Raw genomic sequence first — 17502 nt, forward strand, 5'->3', positions numbered from 1 at the left:
TTGTTTTTTCATTATTTTGCTAACGATTTATTTTTATTATTTTATTATGAATATGCTTGTCTGTGTAGATACGTGCACGCCAGAGCAGGTGCCTGAGAAGGCCAGAGACATCAGATGCCCCTGGAGCTGGAGTTGTGATCTACAATGATATTTGAATTCTGGGTCTCTGGAAGAGTAGTCTATGCTTGTAACCACTGAGCTGACCACTGAGCCATCTCTCCAGCCCCAGAAATTCTAATAAAGAATGGATTTACTGTAGGACTGCAGAGATGGGTCAGTGGTTAAGAACACGGCTGTTCTTGCTAGACCTGGACTCAGGTCCTAACTGTAGTTGTTTTGATAGCAATGACCTTAATAGGCCCATACATTTACGTGTAGGGTCATTAGGGAGTGGGATACTTATGAAGAATTCGGTGGAGGAAGTGTCACTTGGGGTTGACTTTGGGGTTTCAAAAGCTCAAGCCAAGCCGAGTGTCTGTCTCTCCCTTCCTGCTGCCTGAATATCCAGATGTAGAACTCTCGGCTAACATTCAGCAGGCTCCCTGACTTCAGGAGGGTAATGGACTGGACCTTAAACAGTAAGCAGATCTCACTTAAATGCTTTATGAGTTGCTGTGGGTGTGTGGTGTCTCATCGCAGCAATAGAACACGGACACCGGTGCCTACAGGGCAGCATACGACTGTCCATGATTCAGGCTGTAACTCCAGTCGCAGAGGATCCAGCACTCTCTCCTGGCATCTGCAAGTACCAGGCATGCACACGGTGCACATACATACATGCGGATAAAACACTCTGCTTCCCAGCTTAACCCTTTCCTCTCCTCTCCTTAGGAGACGCCTACAGCTCTGTGCTGCGTCCTGGTTCTCTTGTCTCTCGGCTCTCAGTTGCAGTCTGCCCAGCCTACTGCTCTCAGCTCCCTCCAAAAGTTCTCTCTCCCTCCACAGAGTTGGAGCTGCCCTGTGCTGTCTTTTTCCTAAGAGCTTCTCCATGCACAAACCCATCCGAGCCAGTTCAGTCACTACATGTGCGCGCTCTCGCTCTCTCTCGCTCTCTCTCATTTCCCTTCAGCTGAGTTTAATTTGTCCACTCTTTCTCTCCTTGGACTTCCTACACCTGATTTATGAATGTTTCCCAGGTTAAACCTAAAATCAAGCATACTAAGCAGGATGGTTCTCAAACTCTCCAGAGATCATCTAAACATGGTGTTTAAAATGTTTAGTAATTATAGAGACATACTGAACATGAACCTTGTGGTCTCCAAAGAAAACAGGGAATGCACAGTTTGATTCTACCTGGATTGTGGTAACACTGACCACTGGGTAACCATACACGCGCGTGCGCGCGCACACACACACACACACACACACACACACACACACACACACACACACACACCTTGTCTGCTGCCAGGACTTTGCTCAACCTGTAAATACTTTCGGGTTGATTACCATACTTAAAATCAAGGTAAGGTCAATTTCCCCAAATTCCTCTACAGGAAAACTGTCTCAGACCCGGATCTGCCAGCAAGGGCCCACTGCCCTGCATGATAGCAAGAGACTCACCACCACAGCCATCAAGACCACGGGGGCCTAGGACAACTTGAATCTAGGTAATGAAAGGTCTCTGCCCTGATACATAAGTCATTTGGACTATATCTCCTCCTTAATTTATCTTTCTCGGATCTCCAGTGATACTGACTGACCTGCCTAAACTCACACGGAGCACTCAACATGTTTCCACACCCTTAGCCCTCCAGATCCCTCCAAACTCCACCCTCAGTTTGCTCCTGTCTTTGCTCCTTCAAAGGCTTGTGCCTCCCCACTGCCTTCTCCTCCTACCCCCACACCCTCCTCCCTTTACAAAATTGGCACAACTTTTGCCTTCTACCCCAACAGCAGCTCCCAGGACAGCCCTACGTATCCCCTCACCCTTCTTCCGTCTCTCATTTGTACACTCTCCCATTCTCCAAAATCCCAAAGCTGCTCTTGGCCACACTTCAGGAAGCTTCTGCCTACATCTCCAACCCCAACACCCCCTATTCCTAACCAGCCTCAGAGGCCTCAAACCAGGGGACCTGGAGTCTCTTTATCCAAGCGGTTCCCATGCCTCACCTCTTCGCCCTGCCATGCTCCCATATTGGCAGTCCTAAACACTTAAAAGGACCTTCTACCTAGTCCAAGACCTTTGCTCCATGACACTGCTGTTGTCTGCCTTCCCTCTGTAGCCTCCAGCCATTACACATCCTACCCACAATCCCCAGTAACATGACTTACGCCTCAGTCCTTGACCTTAAGGATGGTTTTTCTCAGTACTCCTAGACAGTCATTCCCAAGATCTTCTTGGGGCTGGAGAGGTGGCTCAGAGGTTAAGAACTCTGGCTGCTCTTCCAGGGGTTCTGAGTTCAATTCCCAGCAGCCACATGGTGGCTCATAACCATCTGCAATGGGGTCTGATGCCCTCTTCTGGTGAGTCTGAAGACAACCGCAATGTATAAAAATAAGTTTAAAAAAAAAGATCTTGCCTTCACTTGGACAGACGCCAATACTCAACTGCCCCCAACAACTGACCAAGACTGTCCTTCCCCCGGGTTCAAAGGCAGCCCTACCTTTTCCGCCTGCCTTCTTCTCTTCCCCTTCCACCTGCTTCGGTAATGTGGATGTCCTCTCTTCCTCAGTCTCAGGAGTTACTGATCTCACTTCTGAAGCTTAACTCTCCTCTCCCCAGGGCACCCATCTTGGATTCTCTCTCACCCCAACCCATCAACACCCCACGTCAGACCACCTTACCCATCTCTGCTCCTTATCTCCACCCTCAACAAAATATGATGGGCTTTCCTTTGTGGAGGGGCCCAATTTCCCTTGCTCGTTGATCACTGGGTACCGATTTCTAGAACATCCTCTATACCAGGCTACTTCTGGATCTCCCCATGGCCTCCTCCTCCCACTGATGTACAGTTCTTTGAAAGAACCACTCTCCTTCCAAGCCTGGCCCTCATCTAGGCAGACCTCCATCTTTATACTCCCAGGATAGCAATTACACCATCTCAGGTTCTATCCCTCCAAACTTCAGTTACTGAAAACTCATCACTAACATTTCTCATTGTCCTCAATCCCTCATTTATCCTTTAACCCAGTGTTCTCGAGGCCCTCTTCACTCCTTCCTAAGACCCTCAGACCTCTGCCCCCGTCACCCGCACATACAGGAGAGCCCTTTAGCTACATCTGTCTATATTTTTATAGAGAGGGCCACTCCTTCCTGTCAGACAGCCACCGTGTCACAGACTACACGGTGGTCTCAGATGATATCATTGTCAGAGCACCGTCCCTATCCCCACACATGACCAGGCAACAGGCAGAATTAATAGCCCTCACCAGAGCCTTCCAGGTCACCAACAATACATCATCAGCGGCGCATACAGACTTCAAGTATGCTCTTCGTATCCTGTTAATACACTTGGCCCCCTGGAAGGAACACGTGTTCTAAACGCCATTGCTAACTCTTCATATGTCATGAGCTCCTCTATGCCTCTCTTTTACTGTGCGAGGCACATCATTGTCAGTAGAGACAGTGATGGGGCCAGTCAAGCCTTCACCCTAATGACTTACTCCCCTTCCCTCCGGGCTACCCTACTACACAACCTAAGAGCAGTATAGCTAGCCCTCCCTCAGCACAGGACATTATTCTCTGCTTACATAAAACTTTCCATTATAGTCCTGCACCCCTTCTCTGTCCCTCCATACACTGTGTATAACTCACGAGGGTCTGAAGTCTGTGAGTGCAAGTCAGAGAGGCCTCAGGTTAAAAAAGCTCTAGTTAGTAGGGAGGCTTTGAGAGAGACTTACAGGTCTGAGGAAAGGATTTGAGGTACACGGAAAGCTGTCTCAGATTCCCTTTTCTTTGTGCTATTGTTTGGATTCCCAAGCTTTTACTAGAACTCAAAGACATAAATCTACTGCCCTTTTTATAGTATGGATTTCAGTATAGATTACAGTTAGTTTAGATACTAACATATCTAAAAGCTTTTATCTCTTTTATAAAATTAAAAAAAAAAAAGCCTTGGGCTGGAGAGGTGGCTCAGCGGGAACACCACTGACTGCTCTTCCAAAGGTCCTGAGTTCAATTCCCAGCAACCACATGGTGGCTCACAACCATCTGTAATGGGATCTGGTGTCTTCTTCTGGTGTGACTGAAGACAGTGACCGTGTATTCAGACTTAAAATAAATCTTTGAGGGCTGGAGAGATGGTTTAGTGGTAGAACACTTGCCTAGTAAGTGCAAGGCCCTGGGTTTGTTCCTTAGCTCTGGGGGTAAAAAAAAGTAAAGTCTTTTAAGCATCAGGTCCACCAGTCACAGCTCAAATGAACCCCAGATAAGTATAATGTCAACTAACAGCCTAAGTTCCATCACCAGTCTATTCATGAGGTGGGATCTCTCATTCCTTCTTGGTTCTGGGACTACCTTCACCCAATTTCCAAGACCATGGGCTTAAAAGTTTAAAATGTTCACCCAAAATAAAATTTTCCTCACGCAGTAGTGCACACACCCTTAATCCCAGCACCTGGAAGGCAGAGGCAGTTGGATCTCTAAATTGGAGGGTAGCCTTATCTACAGAGCTAGTTCCAGAAAAGCCAGGGCTACACAAAGAAAGGTTTCCTGTAAACTCCTGAACTTTATCTAGGACCAGGATAACTTTAGACTCCCTAGTCTGTCTATCCCAGCAAATTCCAGATCAACTACAAACTATTCAAGCAGCTCCAGGTGTTCCCTCATAATTCGAATCCTAGCCCCAGATGATCCAACCTCAGGAAATGCTCTAACCTTGCCTACACTTCCTTAGTCCCAGATGGTCCTGCAGAGTCTGGACATTGGAACAGCCTGATCTTCCCCATCTTGACCAACATTCAGGCTTCCTTGGGTCCCTAACAATGACAGCCCAGTGTGGTGGAAATCACCAGAGAGAACAATGCCAACTGGCAAATTCCTAATGACCTGATAATAAAACAAAAAGAAGGGAACGAAGGACTCTCTAGCAGGCTCAAGCACTGCAGACAGGTCTTCCCAGCCCACTGCTGTCGCCCGTGCTAAACTAATGCACTACATTCTGAAAGCTCGCCCCCTAGGTCTGTTCCCTTATTTGGCTGCTGACTCATTCCTGGGATGATCACCAAGGTCCAACAATCACAATTCATTATTTGGCGAACATGTCCAATCAGGATTTACCAACTCAAAGACTTCTTTTTCCCCTTAAAAACCCCACCCCTGGGCTGGAGAGCTGGCTCAGTGGTTAAGAGCACTGACTGTAGCACTGACTGCTCTTCCAGAGGACCTGAGTTCAAATCCCAGCAACCACCTGGTGGCTCACAACCATCTGTAATGAGATCTAATGTCCTCTTCTGATGTGTTTGAAGACAGCAACAGTGTGCTTATATATAATCAATCAACCAATCAATTAATCTTTAAAAAAAAAAAACCCACTCCTGCAAAAAAATCTGCTACTTGCTGTCTTTGATTCCCCCTCTCCTCTGCACCCCCTCTTGCATAATAAATCTTTGTGCTGATACCTTACGTCTTGAGGTGTTCTAAGCTGACTCCAAGATGGGGTCAAACCCTTACAGATAAAATAAAAAAATTTAAAGAATATGCTGGGGGCTGGGGATTTAGCTCAGTGGTAGAGCGCTTACCTAGGAAGCGCAAGGCCCTGGGTTCGGTCCCCAGCTCCGAAAAAAAGAACCAAAAAAAAAAAAAAAAAAAAAAAAAAAAAAAAGAATATGCTGGGCATGGTGACAGACACCTTAATCTCAGCACTTAGGAGGCCAAGACAGGCCGGTCCTGTCTACAGAGCAAGTTCCAGAACAGCCAGGGCAACAGAGAGAGATCCTGTCTTGAACCACCTTCCCCGTAAGTAAACACACACACACACACACACACACACACACACACCCCATGGCCAGAAACACAAATACAGTGAATGGATTCTCAGAACCACAGCCCTGAGAGGGTGCTGGCTGTTTGGGATGATGCTCATTAGGCGTTAAGTTAGGCATCGGTTGACACCACAAGTAATTGTCAGGTCTGCTTTTTAGAGAGAGGAAGTTTTGTTCTGTTCTGTTTGTGTGTTTTAAAACATTTACTTTCATTTTATTTTTATTTTCATTTTTTGGTTTTTCAAAACAGGGTCTCTCTGTGTAGCCCTGGCTTCCTTGGAACTCACTCTGTAGACCAAGCTGGCCTGGAACTCAGAGATCAGCTTGCCTGTGCCTTCTGAGTGCTGAGATCAAAGGCACGTGCCGCCATTGTTGGCGTTGGGGAGTGAAGGCCAGTGGAGGACTTAGCTGACTTGCCTCTCTCCAGCAGTGCGCACCTTGGTCCTTGGGCAGTCAGGCTCGGTGGCAGACATGTAACCGCCGCACTGGCTCTTGCCTCCTTATTTTGGCTTTAGTGTTGGGCTTTTGTTTGTTTCTGCATTTCGTCGTGGCTGCCCGCCGGGTGGTATCACTGGGGAACTCTTTCAAGGTTGAGAGGTGTGTGGGTTAGTGCTGGTTAGCACCGTTGATCTGACCTTTAAGATGGGGAACAGTGGTGACCGACCGTGGCCAGACTTTGACATCCTTTGCTCGCTTGGACTTTGAGAACTTCTCAGCGGCAGAAGACTGGGGTTGATGGCAATGGTTGCTTTCTCTGGGCTAATAGCATCTTCCCGTCTGTGAGCTAGCATTAAGGCCTGGCAGAAGGCAGCAGGGTTTAAGTTTGACTATGGGATGGTAAAACAGCAGGTTCCTAGCTAGTGATTTTGTCACCTGAGACTCCGCAGAAGGCTCTCCAAAGTTAGGAGGGCCGAGGACTGTAATCACAGGCTTTTCCACCCAGCCTCTTTGTTCTCAGAAGTAATGACTCTACCTAATATTCATGAATAAATGCTTCAGCCATAAGCTGTGGCTTTTTCCCTGCCTAGCTCATAATTTAATTACCTGTTTATTCTAAGTCCTGCCACCTGGTTGGTTACCTCTTCTCAGATTCTTGCGACCCTCTCTGCAGAGTTCCGGGTGAATCTCCCCGTGGCCGACTATTTCCCAGAATACTCTCTCTCTGCCGGATGTCCCACCTCCTATATCCTGCTTCAGTTCATTGGCCGTAGGCTTTTTATTAACAGGTGATGATGCTTCTTTTTTTTTCTTTTCTTTTCTTTTTTTCAGAGCTGGGGACCGAACCCAGGGCCTTGCGCTTGCTAGGCAAGCACTCTACCACTGAGCTAAATCCCCAACCCCGATGATGCTTCTATACACTGCACAAGAGGTCCTCTCTACAATGGACAATTAAGGCTTTTATATGGGCTATAGCTAGTTAACTGAATTACTGTCTTTTAGGACTTTAAGAGCATTGGTGACCCGAACTAGACCAGGTCAGGGTAAGAATCCTGATTGGGGGGGCTGGAGAGATGGCTCAGTGGTTAAGAGTACTCATTGCTCTTCCAGAGGTCCTGAGTTCAAATCCCAGCAACCACATGGTGGCTCACAACCATCTGTAATGGAATCTGATGCCCTCTTCTGGTGTGTCTGAAGAGTTACAGTGTACTTATATATAATAAATAAATCTTAAAAAAAAAAAAAAAAAAAGAATCCTGGTTGGGGATTTGTAGAATTTTATTTTGTGGCATTATCATTTTGGTTACATTTTCCTGGGTCTTTAAGACCAGATAAGTGGCCAGAAAATGAACACATTTTGTTCTCGTTAGGGTCCTCAGGCGCTACTTGTAGGGACTTGGGAAGAACTGTTTAGTTTTTCGTTCTTTTCTACCAGTTGTGGGATCTACTAGAATAGTCTTGCTGGTCTTGCTGGCCAAAGAGTGAAAACTTGGCTTGGTCAGGCCTTGTCCTTCCTTCCTTCCTTCCCTCTGCCTTGCTAAACTGTTAAGATTGCATTCCTGGGGTTGGGGATTTAGCTCAGTGGTAGAGCGCTTGCCTAGCAAGGGCAAGGCCCTGGGTTTGGTCCCCAGCTCTGAAAAAAAGAATAGAAAAAAAAAAAAAAAGATTGCATTCCCCCCTAGGGAATTGCTCGCTCCCTAGGTCTGTTCCCTTATTTGGACACTGACACATTCCTGAGACAAATCAACAAGGTCCAGCTTCCAAAGTATTAGGTCCAGCAATGAGAAACCCCCCCTTGCTACCCTAATCAACACTCTTAATCAAAATTAACCAACTCGTCCTAACATGAGGTTACCCCTTTATAAACCACCATTTGCCTACAGGCTTCATCTGTCTCCTCTCCATCCAGAGGCAGGCCTTTGTCCCTTGTCCCTCTGGGGCAAATCAATCTCCTTTGTGCTGAGAACTTGGTCTTGAGGTGTCTCTAATTCCTTTCCCTGACCAGTGGCCTCCCTTGAAGACAGTAGGACATTCTCTCTATGGTGAAGTCCCCTTTGCTGGTTGGAGTCCAAACCCACGACTTCCCTGATCAAACTGACAGGTAAAGATTACTTGAGGAAATTGTTCAATTGGTTGAGTACTCGCCTGGTGTACTGATTTATATCAAACTTTTCACAAATTAGACATCAGAGAGGAAGGAGCCTCAATCGAGAAAATGTCTCTTTAGGACTCAGCTGTAGGATGTTTTTTACTTAGTGATCAATGTGGAAGGGCCCAGCCCATTGTGAGTGGAGCCATCCCTGTAAGGGGAGGTCCTGGATTCAATAAGAAAGCAGGCTGAAGGGGCTGGAGAGATGGCTCAGCAGTTGAGAGCACTGACTGTTCTTCCAGAGGTCCTGAGTTCAATTCCCAGCAACCACATGGTGGCTCACAACCATCTGCAATGAGTGTACTCAAAAATATAAAATAAAATCTTTAAAAAAAAAGATTCCACTCTGTGTATTTAAAAAAAGAAAGAAAGAAAGAAAGAAAGCAAGCAAGCAGGCTGAGCAGGCCATGGGGAGCAAGCCAGTAAGTAACATCCCTCCATGACCTCTATCGTCTCCAGTCTCCAGGTTCCTGCCCTGTTTGAGTTCCAGTCCTGACTTCCTTCACTGATAGACTACAATGTAGAAGTGAGGCTGATTAAACCCTTTCCTCCCTAACTTGCCTTTTGGTCATGGTGCTTTTCGACATTAATAGAAATCCAAACTAAGTACCTAGCACACACAAGACCGTGAGTCCCATCCCTAACACCACATAAAACCAGGTATGGTGGTGGCATACACCTGTAATCTCAGTACTCAGGGGTGGGGGCAGGAGGACTAGAGAGTCAAGGTCAGCCTGGGTTACCTGAGACTATCTAAAAAAAGACGAGGAGTGCCTGTGAGTTACTTGACCTTTCCAGAGTTATCCACCATCTCCTGGTCCTCTAAGACCTAGCAGACCCAGGGCCAAAGTCTAGCTGAGCTGAGGATAGACGGTGGGGCTTGAGAAGGTTTAAAGCAACTTTGATGAAACACAGCTCCAAGCATAGCCAGATAAAAGTCACCAAGTTGTGGTGGTTTGAATGAGAGTGGCCCCCATAGGGTCTTGGATTTGAACGCTTAGTCACCAGGGAGTGGCACTACTTGAAAAGGATTAAGAGGGCTGGAGAGATGGCTCAGGGGTTAAGAGCACTGACTGCTCTTCCAGAGGCCCTGAGTTCAATTCCCAGCAACCACATGGTGGCTCACAACCATCTGTAATGGGATCTGATGCCCTCTTCTGGTGTATCTGAAGACAGCTGCAGTGTACTCATAAATAAAAATAAATAAATCTTTAAAAAAAAAAAAAAAAAGGGGGTTAGGGACTTAGCTCAGTGGTAGAGCGCTTGCCTAGAAAGCGCAAGGCCCTGGTTCGGTCCCCAGCTCCGGGGGGGAAAAAAAAAAGAAAAAGGGCTGGAGGGGTTGGGGATTTAGCTCAGTGGTAGAGCGCTTGCCTAGGAAGCGCAAGGCCCCGGGTTCGGTCCCCAGCTCCGAAAAAAAGAACCAAAAAAAAAAAAAAGAAAGAAAAAAAAAAAAAGAAAAAGGGCTGGAGAGGTGGCTCAGAGGTTAAGAGCACTGGCTGCTCTTCCAGAGGCCCTGAGTTCAATTCCCAGCAACCACATGGTGGCTCACAACCATCTGTAATAGGATCTGATGCCCTCTTCTGGTGTGTCTAAGACAGCTACAGTGTGCTCATATATATGAAATAAATAAATCTTTAAAAAAAAAAAAAAGGATTAAGAGGTGTGGCTTTCCTGGAGGAAGCCTGTCACCGAGGGTGTGCGCTTGGAGGGTTCAAAAGTCCATGCCTGGGGTTGGGGATTTGGCTCAGTGGTAGAGCGCTTGTCTAGGAAGCGCAAGGTCCTGGGTTCGATCCCCAGCCCCGAAAAAAAAAAAAAAAAAAAAAAAAAAAAGTCCATGCCCAGGGTTGGGGATTTAGCTCAGTGGTAGAGCACTTGCCTACAAGCACAAGGCCCTGGGTTCGGTCCTCAGCTCCGGAAAAAAAACAAAAACAAAACAAACAAATAGCCTGCCCATGAAGACGTACGCTCTTAGATACTTGTCCAGCAGGGGCTGCCAAGCTCCCCCTGCATGATGTAACAGACTAGACTTCTTTTTTTTTTTTTTAAGATTTATTTATTTATTTCGTATATGAGTACACTGTAGCTGTCTTCAGACACACCAGAAGGGGACATCAAATCCTATTACAGATGGTTGTGAGCCACCATGTGGTTGCTGGGATTTGAACTCAGGACCTCTGGAAGAGCAGTCGGTGCTCTTAACCACTGAGCCATCTCTCCAGCCCCAGACTAGACTTCTAAAGCTGTAAGCAAGCCTCCCGTTAAATGCTGTCTTTTTTAAGAGCTACCTTGGGGGGTTGGGGATTTAGCTCAGTGGTAGAGCGCTTGCCTAGCAAGCGCAAGGCCCTGGGTTTGGTCCCCAGCTCCGAAAAAAAAAGAAAAGAAAAGAAAAGAAAAAAAAAAGAAAAAAAGAGCTACCTTGGTCATGGTGTCTCTTCACAGCAATAGAATAGTGACTGAGACACACAGCTACAGACCCAATCTCTCTCTTCTAACCAACCCCACTTCCCCTGCTAAGCAGAAAAACGAAGACTCAAAATCTATTCTGCATCAAAAAGTACTGTTCAGTTTTACTTCCCTTTCTCTACAGCCCCAGGCCTGGCAGGATCTAGACTCCCTGAGCACAATTCTCTCTTTTACTCAGGTTCTCCACATTTCCAGATGTGAGCAGATAGAAACAGAAGAGGTTGGAGGTGAGATGGTTGTTCTGCTTGGCGGGAATAACATCATGGCAAAGTAAGGAACTTCCTCACACAAAAACTTGCACAGCACCTCAGGGAACGAAAGGCTCTTGGGGAATTGACAGTCTGAGCTCTAGAGGTGTATGCATTTCTTTCTCTTCTTCCTCCACCCACCACGTCGTGACACCTTCACAGAACATCTTCAGGACGGTTTTGTCCCAGCTAGGACCCAGGATCTAAGGTGTCATGCCTTAACCACACAAACAGGGTGGGGCTCCATCTGTTGTCAATATTGTGCCTCAAGCGCCACCTGGTGCTCATAAGCTGTAAGAGGCCGCGTCTTGACGAGAGTTGAGCAGAGTACCTACACTTCCTGGATTTGCGGTTGTGTACAAAAACTCTGACGGGAAGCACAGGGTCGGACAGTACTTGATCTCAGCACACTCTGGAAGACGGCAGGGGAGACAGGATTTGATGATGCTTTCTTCTGTACTCATCTTCGAAAGCTACTACTGTCTGTCGCACAGTGCTCCTGTCCTTGGATAGCTCTATGGCTTATACTAGGGAGTCAGATGGACTACTGGAATGCTGGCTGCTGGCCCCAGTCCTTTACACACACACACACACACACACACACACACACACACACACACACACACACGAGCACACGAGTGTTTTGCCTTGCTTGTATGTCCCAATCATTCCCCTGGAACTTGAGTTACTTAGGGTTGTGAGCATCTTTTTCTTTTTCTTTTTTTAAATGATTTTTTTAAAAAAAGATTTATTTATTTAATGTGAGTGAGTACACTGTCGCTGTCTTCAGACACACCAGAAGAGGGCATCAGATCCCATTACAGATGGTTGTGAGTCACCATGTGGTTGCTGGGATTTGAACTCAGGACCCCTGGAAGAGCAGTCAGTGCTCTTAATTGCTGAGCCATCTCTCCAGCCTGTCTAGAATTTCTTGCACCCCAAGGCACCTTGGAACCTGCTATGTGCTAAGGCTGTTTTTGAGTTCCTGATCCTCTGACTTCAGCCTTTCAAGTGCAGGAATTACAGGTGTGAACAACACACTCGACCATGTGGTTTGTTTGTTTGTTTGTTTGTTTGTTTTGTTGTTGTTTTTCTTTTTTTTCGGAGCTGGGGACTGAACCCAGGGCCTTGTGCTCACTAGGCAAGCGTTCTACCACTGAGCTAAATCCCCAGCCCCGACCATGTGGTTTTTAAAAGCGTGTCTGTCTGTGTGTGCTCGTGCATGGGTACGCATATGCGTATCTAGACTAACAGGTGAGTGGGAGCTGCTGACTTGGGCGCTAGGAACCGAACTCAGGTCCTCTGCCTGAACAGTTCTAAAGCTCCACAGGCAAACTAAACTACAATTCCACCAAAGTTCACCTGGGAACCGGGGAACTATTAGGCTTACTTACAGAGCAGTGAGTGAGAGATTATGAGCAGGAGCACAGGTGACCTTAAAGCAACCACACTGGAAGGTCTGCACCCAGGAGGGGTGATGGCTTCTCCAGATGCATAGAGAAGACCCCTCCCCCTCAGCCTTTCCACTTGTATCCTCTAGCCCCTCCCCCAAGATCCATGAACCCCAGGCAACTAGTTCCTGCCCAATCCTAGCTTTATTTCTCCAAGTCTTCACTGAAGTGTGTGACACCAGCAGCAGGTTACCACTGCAACCAACAGCCTGTCAGCAGTCTTTGTTTCTGGTGCCTGTAGGCCTTCTGCAGCCAACAACTCTGGGAGATGACCCATGGTACTAGGACTCCCAACTAGCAGGCTTATGGCTTCTGGAAGCATCTAATTCTACTCTCACAGGATACCTTTGTTCACTCTTTCCCATGCACAGGCCCTGTCTGTGGCAGAGTTTCCTAATCACCTTGGTTGAGTGTCACTTGGGTCTTATACAAACATAAAGCTCTCACATGTCTCTAAATCTGTAAAATACTCAAAGATTAGCATTATGCTGTCTCTATAGGACAGAACTTTTCTATAGATCAGCGGTTCTCAATTGGTGGGTCTCAACCCCTTCAGGGGTTGAAAGACCTTTTTCACAGGAGTCACCTGTGACAGTCAGAAAACACTGATAATTACATTACAACTCATAACAGTAGTATCGAGAAGATGCTCTTATGGTTGGGGGTCATCAGAACATGAGGAGCTGTATTAAAAGGTGGAAGCAGGGGTTGGGGATTTAGCTCAGCGGTAGAGCGCTTGCCCTGGGGCCCTGGGTTCGGTCCCCAGCTCCGGGGGGGGGGGGGGGGTGGGGGTGGGGGTGGGGGTGGGGGGGTGGAAGCAGGGGGTTGGGGATTTAGCTCAGTGGTGGTGGTGGGGGAGGTGGAAGCAGGGGGTTGGGGATTTAGCTCAGTGGTAGAGCGTAGAGCACTTGCCTAGCGAGCGCAAGGCCCTGGGTTCGGTCCCCAGCTCCGAAAAAAAAAAAAAAGAAAAAAGAAAAAAAAGGTGGAAGCAGTAGGAAGGTTGAGAACTGCGGCTGCAGGAGGATCTGTGGAACAGTGATGCATAGTTCCAAATCACTATGCCATAATGACTAGAGGGACTGTGGGGATGACCTGATGGAGCACTGGGAAAGTCCACTACCATGTGTTCTGAGTAAGGCCCAGACGGAAGACATTCACAGCTAAGGAGGCATTAAAGTTGGAAACAAATGAGTTTCCTCACCCCTGATGAACTTAGTGGCGCTAGCTCACACTGCTTACCAAGGGGATGAAGTCTGTCTTAGGGTTTTACCGCTGTGAACAGACACCATGACCAAGGCAACTCTTTTTTTTTTTTTTCTTTCGGAGCTGGGGACTGAACCCAGGGCCTTGGGCTTGCTAGGCAAGCGCTCTACCACTGAGCTAAATTCCCAACCCCGACCAAGGCAACTCTTATAAGGACAACATTTGATTGGGGCCGGCTTACAGGTTCAGAGGTTCAGTCCATTATCATCAAGGTGGGATACGGCAGCATCCAGGCAGGCCTGGTGCAGGAGGAGCTGAGAAGTCTACATCTTCATCTGCTAGGAGAAGACTGACTTCCAGGCAGCTTGGATGAGGGTCTTAAAACCCACACCCATACTGACACACCTACACCAACAAGGCTACACCTCCAAATAGTGCCATTCCCTGGGCCGAGCAGATACAAACCACCACATGGTCCTACTCCTGCTGCGCGACCTGCTGCTCAGGCTGGGTCTTTGGGTCAGAGAGGCTCCGAGTTGGCACTATGGCTACAGCTGAAGCAGTTGCTTCTTCACACACCATGCTTCTTTCTGGGGGATGCCCTTGCCGGGGCACCCATCTATACCCCTGGCATAACCTTTTGCAGGAGAGAAATGTGCCCAGGTTAGTCTGGACACATTCCCATATCCCCATATTCACATATCCCCAGGACAAGCTTGTTCTTCTGCACCTGTACAGTTTTATCACCAGTGCCTTCTGAGAACCAAGTCTCACCCAGCTTCTCCCTTAGAAATGTGGGCTCAGTGCACATCTTACCACACTTGCCTTCAAGTAACCTGAGTGCCTGCAATGGCTGCCGAGAGGCAGGCAGTCCTTCAGATTGACTCTCGTGAGCCTTCTCAGGTTATGAGTTCGTCTGGTCTCCTGCACTAGAGTTCTACTGAGACCCTGTGTGCGTTCTGTCCGTGGATTTTCCCTCCTTCTATAATGAAGGTTAGACATGAGGGGAGTTGGGGGTTTCTGCGTTGCTCCTTCCTTCTCACTCCCTAACTTCTCCCATGGCCTCCGAGTTTGGGTGTCCCAGGAAGAGGGTTTGTTAAGGCAGAGTTGATTTGCATTTTTTTTTTTTTTTGGTTCTTTTTTTCGGAGCTGGGGACCGAACCCAGGGCCTTGCGCTTCCTAGGTAAGCGCTCTACCACTGAGCTAAATCCCCAGCCCCGATTTGCATTTTTTAACCCTTGACCTTCCAGCTATGAGAACTGGCAAGCCAATGTCTGCAGCTCATCCTCTCCTTCACCCACTTTCCCTGCCAACTCAAGGGCTAGCATGGTGGAAGCCTTGCATGCGTGCAATTCCTTCCTTAAACAAAAGGACCGTCTCACTGAACTTGGCTCCACAAGTTAGCTATTTCCTTTTCTTTTTGTTGTTGTTATGATTGTTTGAGGTTTCACTATGTAGCCCAGGCTGGCTTCAAACTCATAGAGATCCACATGCCTTTACTCCCTAAGTGCTGGGATTAAAAGTGTGCGTGTGTCACCATGTGTGGCCCAGAACTTATTTCCTGTTACCCCCAGCAGTAGCCCACTTCTGTTTCTGCTCTGGTGTGCTACTCTCTCAGGGACTCTCCATACTCATGTGGTGGACCCCACTCCTCAAGCAGTCATGCTGCCTTGTATCACAGAGAAGAGGTCAGCAGGGATCCCCCTCCAGATGCCCTACCTTCAAGTGTCCGCAAGTAACCACGGTTACATGGTCAGTATCCTCCACAAATGCTAGAGAGTCAGGCCACCATGTCATAATTGCCTCTGCAATTCTACCTGCAGACAGTGACACTTCAGCTGTCTGCTCACACTGTGCCAAGCGTTGGAAAAATTCTTTCCCTAGGGAGATATACATGGTGTCTATTCTTCATTCTAACATTCCAAAGACAAACCAAGGTACAATTCCACCAAAGTTCACCCGGGAACCAGGGAACTATTAGGCTTACTTACAGAGCAGTGAATGAGAGATTATGAGCAGGAGCACAGGTGACCTTAAAGCAGCCACACTGGAAGGTCTGCACCCAGGAGGGATGATGGCTTCTCCAGATGCATAGAGAAGACCCCCCCCCCTCAGCCTTTCCACTTGTATCCTCTAGCCCCTCCCCCAGGAGCCATGAACCCAAAGCAATTGGGCAGAATTGCATGTAGTCGGTTGGCAGGACTGGCTGGATACTCAGGTGAGGGTCCGTGACCTTCCTGCCTTCTAGGAGGGATAGCCCAGCTGTGATGAGCTTCTGTGGGCAGGCCCTGAAGAACGTTTAAAGATGGTGGTAGTTTGGTCCCTCTACAAGAACAGAAGGCACTCATTGTCAGGTCTCAAACTCAAGACAAGTGGACTACCCGAGGTGCCTGTTCACACACCAAAGGGGACTCAGGCCAGCAGTTACCCTCAGGACTTCTGTTACAGAGTCCTCCTGGCTGGTATGCCCTCCCACCTACCTCAAGCTCTTCAAACCAGAGGCTGGCCCGCTCTTCCCCTAGCTTCTCTGATTCCTATATGATGCAGCCATTTTGGCTATGCTGGTCTCTACCACTTGCCATCTTGGCAACTTGATGTGAGGCTCCACTTTTAGCTCTCTCCTATCTGTTTTGACCAGAACAGCTACCCCACAAAACTGTAGATTAGATTCCCACCCTATAAAAATTTCTCCCCGGGGTTGGGGATTTAGCTCAGTGGTAGAGCGCTTGCCTAGCAAGCGCAAGGCCCTGGGTTCGGTCCCCAGCTCCGAAAAAAAGAAAAGAAAAAAAAAAATTCCTCCCCAAGATCTTCAGCCTGAAGTTGCCCCATGGCTGGTGTAGGGTCATTAGACCCTTCCACATGAGAGTCCGGCAGCTCACTTCCTCCTGCGCCAGTCTGCCCAGTTTCATGTGGTCTCAGGAGATGCTCCAGTATGTTTCCCATGGGCCTGGAAAACCTCATCTACGCAGCTCTGTGGAAACCATCATGCTCATCGAGGTGACACTTTGGCTCCTAGGCTGTTTGAGTACCACTCATGCTCCTTAAAATAAAACCTAAAGAACTCACTGGTTTATCAGGTTAAGTCAGCAGTTTCTTTTTTTTTTCTCCATCTTTATTAACTTGGGTATTTCTTATTTACATTTCGATTGTTATTCTCCTTCCCAAGGGCCAACATCCCCCAACCCCTCCCCTTCTATATGGGTGTTCCCCTCCCCATCTAAGTGGCCAAGGTTGACCTTGTATTCATCGTTGTTAATTTATTTTGTGGGTATTTGTGTGTTCAGGAGTACATACATGTCCCTCACCACTTGTTTGCAGAACCTACCGAAGCCGGAAGAGGCCGTAATGGGAGCTGGAGTTACAGCCTGCTGTGAGCAGCCCTGTTGGTGCTGGAGATCAAGACTTATCCTCTGGAAGAGTAACCTATCAGTGCACTTAACCACTGAGCAATTCTTCCAGTTCTCCTTCTCCTCCTCCTTTTCTCTTTTTTTTTTTTTTTTTTTTTTTTTCTTTTTCTCCGGAGCTGGGGACCGAACCCAGGGCCTTGCGCTCCCTAGGGCAAGCGCTCTTCCGCTGAGCTAAATCCCCAGCCCCTCCTCCTCCTTTTCTTGAGACAGGGCCTCTC

This window comes from Rattus norvegicus, chromosome 7 (genome assembly GCF_036323735.1).
Source record: "Rattus norvegicus strain BN/NHsdMcwi chromosome 7, GRCr8, whole genome shotgun sequence".
In the NCBI taxonomy this organism is placed as follows: domain Eukaryota; kingdom Metazoa; phylum Chordata; class Mammalia; order Rodentia; family Muridae; genus Rattus; species Rattus norvegicus.